A 9,974-nucleotide genomic window follows, 5' to 3' on the forward strand; every position below is an offset into this window, starting at 1 on the left:
GAGAGAGTCTGCTGGAGGTTTCTCCTGAAGTGCAACCCTCAACACAACTTTATCATGGTCCCTGATTACGCAACCCTGCAGACTTTCCTTGCTCACTGCAGGGAATGTCAGGGGTTGAAGGGGAGAGACATTGTGCATGAGAATTATTGGATGGATTTGGATGAGTAGGAGAGGATATTTTACTTATTAACCATCCTTCCTCTTTTCACTAGTGTGAGAATGCACATACCTATTTCATCAGAGTAATATCACCATCTATTTGCAACTCAACTCTAGAAGCTTTTAGGACAAGGTTGTATAACCTTCTAGAACAAGTCTGATATCCAAGAATGCTCAGGCAGACTTGGATTATCTTCTCCCTTTTAGGTTTCCCTCTTAACAAAGATATCATTCTCAGACCATTTAAGTAAACAAGAAAAATATAAGGTTTACTCACTTATCAAAGTCTTGCCATGATTCAACAGATATAGTGATGAAAATCAGGCAGGGGATAATCCTTAAAAATTACAAAAGTCCATGGTCCAGTTCAAAATGGAGTGTGCTCTCTGGAGAAGAGCTCACAGACAACCTACCCCATTGCATGTAGGAAGAAGAGTGTGCAGTGACAGGAAGAAGTAGATTAAGGTTGTATTGTTTCCCATCCTGACACACAAGTTTCAAGGATATGACATCATAGAGTCCCCCGCTTGAGACTCTCCAGCAAGCATACATTTGTGATTTGGCTGCAGATTATCCCACAAGAATTTGGCAAAGAGGATGATGTGAACACACCAGCCCCCAACCACACTTTCAGCATCCACATGTGCAGGCAAATATCTAATCACACCTTTCCTTTAGGATGCTTCTGGCATTTCTGCTTGAGAACTACAGGATCATGGCAAAGTGCTCTTAGGATAAGTGGTTCGAAAAAGTAGAACTAAACCCATCAGTATACAAAAAACTGTTAAATGGATGCAATAATGTGCAGCAAACTAGCAACGAGACTGACAAAATTTTGTCTTTCTTCAGGTTCCAGAACAAAGGAATCTTTTCTCAAGTTCTTTCATTCCAAGTTGCAGAAAGTCCTTAAGTTCCTTGGCACATATAGTCTCCCATGGCCACTACCAGGAACTTGTCAATCCACAAGCAATACATTAATGAAGAATCATAGAATGATGGAACCACTGTAGGTCCATACATAGAATTTCCATAAATTCGGGTGTCTCCAATGTTATTTTCTTTCAGATGTCAGCTCATTGTTTTCTCAGGCATATGGGAGTGCTTCAGAACCGGATTGCTTCTGCATTGTCTGTAATTTTGGCTCATTGTTATTTTGATGCTTTGGGTTTTTTGATATATATTGGTTTTATATTGTTGAGTTTCTGGTATAGATATGTGTGCCTTAATAGATTGTTATGTACCACCATGGGAACCTTCTGGTTACAGGGCAGAGCGCACTTCCACCACCTTATAATTCCCCATGTTCACAGGAGAGTAATCACCATTATATGCCTGCCATGGAGAACTGAGAGAGGTTGTCCCTATCCCTTTCTGTCGACTTTAGCAGAAGGCTGCTTTGAGCTGCTGCTGCTGGTGGTGCTGCTGGACTGTGGCATCCTTTCGTAATCCATTGATAACGCCAAGGTTGCAGGTTCAACATCTGTATGGGACAGCTGCATACAGTATTCCTGCATTGCTGAGGATTGGACGAGAAGATCTTCAGGGTCCCTTCCAACTCTGCAACTCCATGATCCTGTGCTGGCCAGGATTGAAGAGAGTTGGAGTCCAACAACATCTGGAGCATCACAGATTCCCTATACCTGTTCTAGGAAGCCATTGAAGACAACAGCCCTCTCACTTTTTGCTTCCTATCAAAATGAAGGTTCCATATAATGATCATGGTCACTACTGATTGTTCATGAATTTGCCCAATCTTCTTTTAATGCCTCCTGAACTAGGGACAATGCATCCTCTGGTGACCTACTGCTTATTTTAATTTGTATTCTCTCCTGCCCCTGTTTTTTTCAACCACACTCTGGTTGTGCTTTCATTTTCATTTCATCTTCTCTCTCTCTCTCTTTGCCTCAGTCTTTGAGATATTCCGTAGACTACAGACTTGTCAATATATGCACAGCCAGAGGGGCTGTGTCTGCTAGACGATGACTCCAAAGCATTTGACACCCCCTCCATCAGTCAGTCTTGAATCAGGCTGCTATTTGCACCACAAAGTGGTATTGATATTAAATGGGCAGCATATACAAGGGGAATGTGGCACTTGTCTGTAGCACAATGCCTCCGGGGAAGGACATGGTGCTTACTAGCTTCCCATTGATTTTCTAAATAGAATTATAATCAAGAACTAATTTCAAGCCAAGTTCAATTTCACTAAGATTGAATAAAGCATCCTATCAAATTGGTTACTCTGCATCAAACAGACAGAGATAACATTCAAAGGACTGTAATTTGTTCAGAACAATTTCAAGTTCACTGTGGTACTTGGGTAGGAGATTGATAAGATTTACTGATACCCTTCTCAGTTAAGCTTAATGTCTGGAGCAACACTTTAAAATGATCTTACCTGTGGTTTGGGGGGGGGCGCCTTAAATTTAGTCTTTGTACCTGCTTAGTCTTTGTACCTGCATAATTGGATCAATTGTTTAAAGTACTGTATTTACATAATGCTGTTCAGTGCAAGCATCTGTTTAAAAATAGGCACAGTATTTATTTGCATTTATTTGCTGCAATTATTATTATTATTATTATTATTATTATTATTATTATTATTATTCCCCCAGCAGGTTCCAACAGGTGACAGTTTAGAATTCAATTTGAAAGCTATTACACCAATTAAAAACTAAGAATTGAAAACAGTTAAAGCAGATTACAGTCACGGGAATAGGGTGGGCCCTGAAAAAAACACATCACAGACAATCCCCACAAACCTGATTCACCAGAGGAGGCAGTCCATTCCTCAATGCCTACTCAGCCGTGCACTGAGCAAAAAGTCATGGAGAGAAGTACTTGGCTTCAGGTCAGGGCACTATCCTCTTAAAAAGTCACACTCCTCAGGAAGAATCTGGGAGTGCCTAGAAAGGGATAATCTGGACTATAGGAAGAAGAAGAAGAAGAAGAAGAAGAAGAAGAAGAAGAAGAAGAAGAAGAAGAAGAAGAGTTTGGATTTGATATCCCGCTTTATCACTACCCTAAGGAGTCTCAAAGCGGCTAACATTCTGCTTTCCCTTCCTCCCCGACAACAAACAATCTGTGAGGTGAGTGGGGCTGAGAGACTTCAGAGAAGTGTCACTAGCCCAAGGTCACCCAGAAGCTGCATGTGGAGGAGCGGAGACGCGAACCCGGTTCACCAGATTACGAGGCTACCGCTCTTAACCACTACCCCACACTGGCTCTCAACCTCCATAGTTTGTTAGAGCAAGCTGTGCACTCGGAGCTAGTGCTCTGCCAAAATGTTCCTCATTTGCCCAATTCCTAAACATTATCCACCAATTAATAAGAATTTCATTTCAATTAATAAGAATTGCTTTTGAAAATTTTCAAAGGGAGAGAAAAAATCAGTAATATTCTCACGGATAGGGGGTGAGGTTTGTGTGTGTATGCTTGCCCCACAAAGCCAAAGGTATGCTTCTGATCTGCAAATCACCTCACTAGTGGTCTGCACTCTGCAGCTTGAATTGAAACCCAAGGGAAGACAGCATGAGGTAACTCATCCCATGGGACTTTTTCAGATCAGGAAGTACATGAAGCCTGAGAAACTGCAGAATGCTTGAGAATTTTTTTACTGGAAATACAAAAATCTCCCTCAACCATCTCACAAGGATGGGGTAAGCTCAGAACCAATACTCACTTTAAAGAAATTCTAATGAGCCTTGAAATGGGCCAAACACACACACACACACACACACACACACACACACACACACACCCTAGAAGCTCCCTTCTCTGGGGAAGAAAACTTTTTTTAAAGAAACCAGGAAGACATAGCTTTGGCACAGCTCCTCTGAGCTCTCTGAGGTGCTGAGACGCTGTCTGCCTTGCTCCTTTGTCATAGGGAGGGCAGGTCAGATCACTGAATGGCCAGTGGTCAAGGAGGAGGGGCATTGTAATCCAAAACATTGGGGGGGCACCAGGTTGGGAAGGCTGCTGTAGAGGTCCCACACAGAATTTAAGTAAAGGTAAAGGTACCCCTGCCTGTACGGGCCAGTCTTGACAGACTCTAGGGTTGTGCGCCCATCTCACTCAAAGAGCCCAAGGGCCAGCGCTGTCCGAAGACACTTCCGGGTCACGTGGCCAGTGTGACATCACTGCTCTGGCGAGCCAGAGCCGCACACGGAAACGCCGTTTACCTTCCCACTAGTAAGTGGTACCTATTTATCTACTTGCACCCAAGAGTGCTTTCGAACTGCTAGGTTGGCAGGTGCTGGGACCGAACAACGGGAGCACACCCCGTCGTGGGGAGTCGAACCGCCGACCTCTTGATCGGCAAGCCCTAGGCGCTGAGGCTTTAACCCACAGCGCCACCCGCGTCCCCCACACAGAATTTGGTTGTGCCTTATTCCACACCAGGTTGTGCAGCCCACAGCCATCACCCTCACTGTAACATATCTTTGTCAGGATGAAATCCCATATGTTTCACCAAACCCACCATTATTACTATGATTATGTGTCATGTGTTGCTGGGGGGCGGGGAGGGCAAGGAATAGCAGGAGTCTGTGATTGTGAAAGGGCAGAGATTCCCAACTTGGTGGTTTTGCTGGCTCACTAAATGAAACAACTATGCTCAACTGGTGAGACAAAGGGTGTTTTGATGTGTTTCTGTTTGTATTGGAAGGAGAGTGTACAGAATGAAAAATTGATTAGGTGGTTTGGGGTAGCATGTAAGTAAAAAGCAAAGACGGGTCGGAGGGGGGAAGTCCCAAAGTACTGAGGATGGAATTTCTCTCAGTCATCCCAGGAGATACCACACAATCCATTTTGCTTTAACATTTCACCATCAAACCATTGTGGAGGCTCGAAATAGCAAAATCTCTCTGTCAACAAAGATCAGAGCTGACATAAAATATAGCATGTGGTTACGGTAACAAAACTCCATAATGACTCAAACCTACTTGATCTCTGCACAAGAATGTCAAAGCGGAAATCCACCATTTCTGCCTTATAATTGAATTACAAAAGACATGCTAAGCATTACATCGCCCCTATGGAATTTATGTTACAACACAAGAGGGTTCATTTTTCTAGTTTGTGTGGGCAGCAGCAGATTTTGTTTTAAAAGGGAAATATTTGTGCTAATTACCATGATACACTTGATTGCTTTGTTATTCAGGTCGCTTTTCTCCGCTGAGGTAGTTCTTCTGAAGTACCATTGAGATCTTCGCTCATTCTCCATTTCTGGATACTGACAGTCATTCTACAACAGTACCACACAGTACTGTTTTATTAATATTTTATTTAGAGCATTTGTACTCCGCCAGAGGCAGATTTAGAGGAGCGCAACTGGTTCAGTCACACTAGGAGCAGGACAAAGAAGTCAACTCCTAGGGCCTGAGGTCCCTTTGCCTGCCCCCACATAAAATATTTGAAGGGGCTGCCCCCCTAGTTGATGGGTCTTGCCACCCAAATAGTGTGTGTGTGCTATGTCATGTGATCAGTTATGCAGGGCGGGGCTTACATGGGCCTCCCCAATTTTTTTAATGCAAGTTGGCACCCCTGGAGTGGAGCCTCAGGGGTGCTGCAAGGGGCTCCATAACTATTATGTAAAACAAAAAGCATGAGGCAGGGTCACCAAATTTTGGTGTTGCACAGGTCGCTACTGAAATTTGAGATCTCACTATCTCCACTCTTCAGCCAAAAAGGCTCCCAGAACTGCTTGCCTACAATCAAAACCAGGCAATCCTTGCCTGCAGGCTAACAATATCAAAGTTTTATCAAAGTACCTCCCCTAAAAGCTGACAAACCATTGACACAAAGCATTGCATTAGATATCAAAATCAGTATCATATTTATAATATGAAAGTGCCTATCTCCTTTAAAACTTGAAGCACTTTGTTGTTGACATAAAAAAATTGTTTGCCCCTCCTTATTTTGATGATAGAAATAGAAATTTGATGATAGAATAGCCTGATGTCAGCTACCTAGGTGGCATATATTGCAGTCAGCTGAAGTCACTGGAATTATACCAGCCTGAACCAGCTGAGGTCTTGGATCAGCAGAAATTAGTGGCTTATCTCCTTAATCAGTTAATCACCCCATGTAATGGATAATGAAAACATTTCATACGCAAGCTAAAAAATAAAAATAAAATCCTTATTCATACCATAAAAATAAAATGTGAATGCTTATAAGTGATGATTAAATTAAATCTCTCTTCTGGAAAAACAACAACAAATTGGTTTGGGAAGGTGGTTAGGAAAATGTCAATTTGCACGGAAATGAAGCATGTAAGCCAATAAGCACAGCATGTAGTTGGAGTCAACACAAGGCTTCGTAGGCTCCAAAAATGAGGCCAATAGGACTTCCTATATGGGCCCCCTTAGGAAATTGTGCAAAGTTCTGGAGCAAGGCATGGACTATATCCTTACTGGGGAGCTGTGGAGGTTGGTGGCCATTCAAACTGCTAGGGCGTAAGGAATGGAGGCCAACAGTAATTGGAGCCAGAGCTAATGACAGGCAAAGCTAACTCACTCTGCTCTCTGCTGAGTTATACAGGAGCAATGCTGAGACTAAGGAGTGGGAAGCTGATAGACAGTGCCTCCTTCCTTCAAGTAAGAAGGAAGCTTTGTGAGTGCTGGCTGAAGGCTGGATGGAGAGGAGTGCCACAGGTGACCCAAAGGACCAGCACCCACTGCTGGAGAGAAATCTGAACCTAAGAAGACTTTTGATACCATCTCACAGGTACTGCTCACTTAGGGCGATTTGACATCAAAGGAACTACACTTCTCAAGATGTCAAACCACTCTGGACATCTACGGCAACATCTAAGATGTTCAAATTATCATCTTGCTGGTTTTTGTTTTTATTACCACTAGCTTTATGTATTTATTGATATAACCCGCTCTGGGGGTCCTAGGATGAAGGGAAGGATATAAGTTTTTTAAAATAAATAATAAAATGGCATAAGGACCCTTTCCCCCAATAGTCCCAGTGCCCTTCCCAGTATGGATGGGACTCTCTCTGGTGCCTGAGATGAGCAGCACACAGCTAGCACCATGGAGACATTTCATTTATACTGAAATATAAATTTATAGTGTTCTTAGCTCTAGGAGGGCACCTAAAACTCATAGGAGTGTGTCAGCTCACAGAACACTCTCCAATTTGGCATAGTTACCCTATAGAAGAGATCGATTACAGACATTAGGTGGACAACATCCAAATCCTATTCTTCTTCCTGTTGGTTTATTTATTACATTTATATCATGCCTTTCCTCCAGGGAGCTCAAAGGTTTATTTGCAGGGTTCTTCCCAGGAGGTCTCCCATCTCGGCACTAACCAGACCCAGACCTGCTTAAGTGCAGCAAGATTGCTACATCATCTGTCTGTAAAAGCCAAATCCTGGTTTTCAAAGGATTAATTTTTTCCATGACTAATCTAAACAGCTCCATGTCATTGCTGCAGTTTATCAACAATGTATGGAGTGTCTTAACGCTAAAATTATAAAGACTCCCTCCAAAAAAAGAAAGGTGGGGGTTGAATCTTGCAGTTCTGCCACTCTTCTAAATCCTCATCCAAAAGTTCTGACTGGTATTCCAAAATTGCTCATTTTTAATTATTTTTTTAAAGAGTGGAATCACACTTACAATAAGAATTAAGTGTTCTTTGCTCCATCCCATCTGCTGTTTTAATACTTTCACCCCAAGCCATCTTTATTTCTTTTCCCCAGCTAAAACATTCGCAGGAGATGATCCATCCCCATTTTACCCATGATGCAGTATGCCTGTGAAGAAACTGAAAAAAAAGGGGGGGGATGCCAAGCTTTTAAATGAAATAGGCAACGTACGATTTTGAAGAGCTGACAGAGTAAATGAGTCTAGGTGAAATTTGAAGAGGCAGTTGGATCTCCATTTGGGTCAGGAAACCAAAACTGTGTTTCCAGTAATAGTTTTGCCTACAAACAGTCTTTCTGCTCCTTCTGAAACTTGCGCTGCTAGGAAATTCTGCCGTCACCAAGGTAAGTGAGTGGAATCAGAAAACCCATCCATCATTATATTCCATATGCCTGTGCCAAATGTTTGCCCACAAAAATTAGGGGAGTGAATGAGGGGTTTGGGATTAGAAAGATTAGTAATAATAATAGATTACCTCTTTCGTATTTAAAACTACTGTTGATTTTTAACTGTTGTTGCCTCTCTATTTTACCCTGCTTTGTTTTGTTTGTGGGTGTATTTTTTTCTTATTCAGCACTGTGTGGATTTTGTGTAAGCTGCATTATATTCTTTTTTCTTAGAAAAGCATTAATTCAGCAACATGAAAAGCAACAGTAATACATAATTCTAATTATTTTAGACAGGGGAAACATGGGTCTTAATGCACTCGAAAGGTCATTTTAAACACTACACAAACCCATGTTTGTCAGCCAAGTCATTTCAGTTGGTCAATTTCTGTTGATTATAACTGTATTATCGGGGAGCGGTTGCCATGCCCCAATTTACCTACCTTCTTAAAATGTCTGTAGAACACCTTACATACAGTATGCATTGTTCCTCTACTGATCTAATGAATGAAAGGGCATTTCTTATCCATAGATGTTGCATGACTAAAAAGGGCTTGCACTGCAGATGTGATTCTATGAGTACTCAGAATTGAAATGTGCAGCGTATCACAGCTCCTGGCTGGAAGTCCCTCTGCGATACATGTTGCTATAAACATACCGCTTGTCACTTTCACATTTGCATTTGTAGGTGTGCGCTTTATGTATGTTAAAAGAGGGTGCGCATGCATACACACACACACACACACACACACACAAAAACATGTGAAGTGTCCCTAGACTTTTTGCCCATGACAAATAAAAGAATCAGAGCCTTTCTAATTCGAAGACCAAAGACCCAAATATCACGTCGCTGCATGTCATCATCCGCACTTTGTAATTGTGTTCTTGTTCCAATGAGGTGAAACGGTCTGGAGGGAAAAGCTTAATTTAAAGATCGAAAGAAGAGTTTATTTGAACAAATTAAGAGAAGACAGAGTAGTGAGAAGGAGAGAAGGCTCTAAATAGGACAATCCTCAGGGGGTGAATTAGTGTGACTATATCTTACAGCGTGTGTGGCGGGCGAATGGCGGGGGGAGAGATCTGCCAAAAACACATAATAATATGAATTAAGCTACAATCCTATACCTACTTGTTGTTGTTGTTTAGTCGTTTAGTCGTGTCCGACTCTTTATGACACCATGGACCAGAGCACGCCTGGCACTCCTGTCTTCCACTGCCTCCCACAGCTTGATCAAACTCATGTTGATAGCTTTGAGAACACTGTGCAACCATCTCGTCCTCTGTTGTCCCCTTCTCCTAGTGCCCTCAATCTTTCCCAACATCAGGGTCTTTTCCAGGGAGTCTTCTCTTCTCATGAGGTAGCCAGAGTATTGGAGCCTCAGCTTCAGGATCTGTCCTTCCAGTGAACACTCAGGGCTGATTTCCTGAAGAATGGATAGGTTTGATCTTCCTGCAGTCCATGGGACTCTCAAGAGTCTCCTCCAGCACCATAATTCAAAAGCATCAATTCCTTGGTGATCAGCCTTCTTTATGGTCCAGCTCTCACTTCCATACATCACTACTGGGAAAACCATAGCTTTAACTATACGGACCTTTGTCAGCAAGATGATGTCTCTGCTTTTTAAGATACCTACTTACTTGGGAATAAACTTGATTTAAATCAATGGAGCTTACTTCAGAGCAGACGTGTATAGAATTGTGCTGGTGGTGCATCAATGGATATTTTGTGGTTTTATTTAAATCAATATTATTAACTAAATAATTGAAATCT

At 42.2% G+C, this 9,974-nt stretch overlaps 1 long non-coding RNA gene across 1 annotated transcript in view; it reads right to left on the reverse strand.

The window, feature by feature from the left end:
• Positions 1-1,043, reverse strand: part of LOC310681479 — a 77,617-nt gene extending 76,574 nt beyond the window's left edge. The window contains exon 1 of the long non-coding RNA XR_014513339.1: positions 437-1,043. This is a non-coding gene — a long non-coding RNA (uncharacterized lncRNA). The remainder of the gene's footprint in view (positions 1-436) is intronic.
• Positions 1,044-9,974: the final 8,931 nt, after the last annotated feature.

The sequence above is a fragment of the Podarcis tiliguerta genome, assembly GCF_965153285.1.
Source record: "Podarcis tiliguerta genome assembly, chromosome: 1".
In the NCBI taxonomy this organism is placed as follows: domain Eukaryota; kingdom Metazoa; phylum Chordata; class Lepidosauria; order Squamata; family Lacertidae; genus Podarcis; species Podarcis tiliguerta.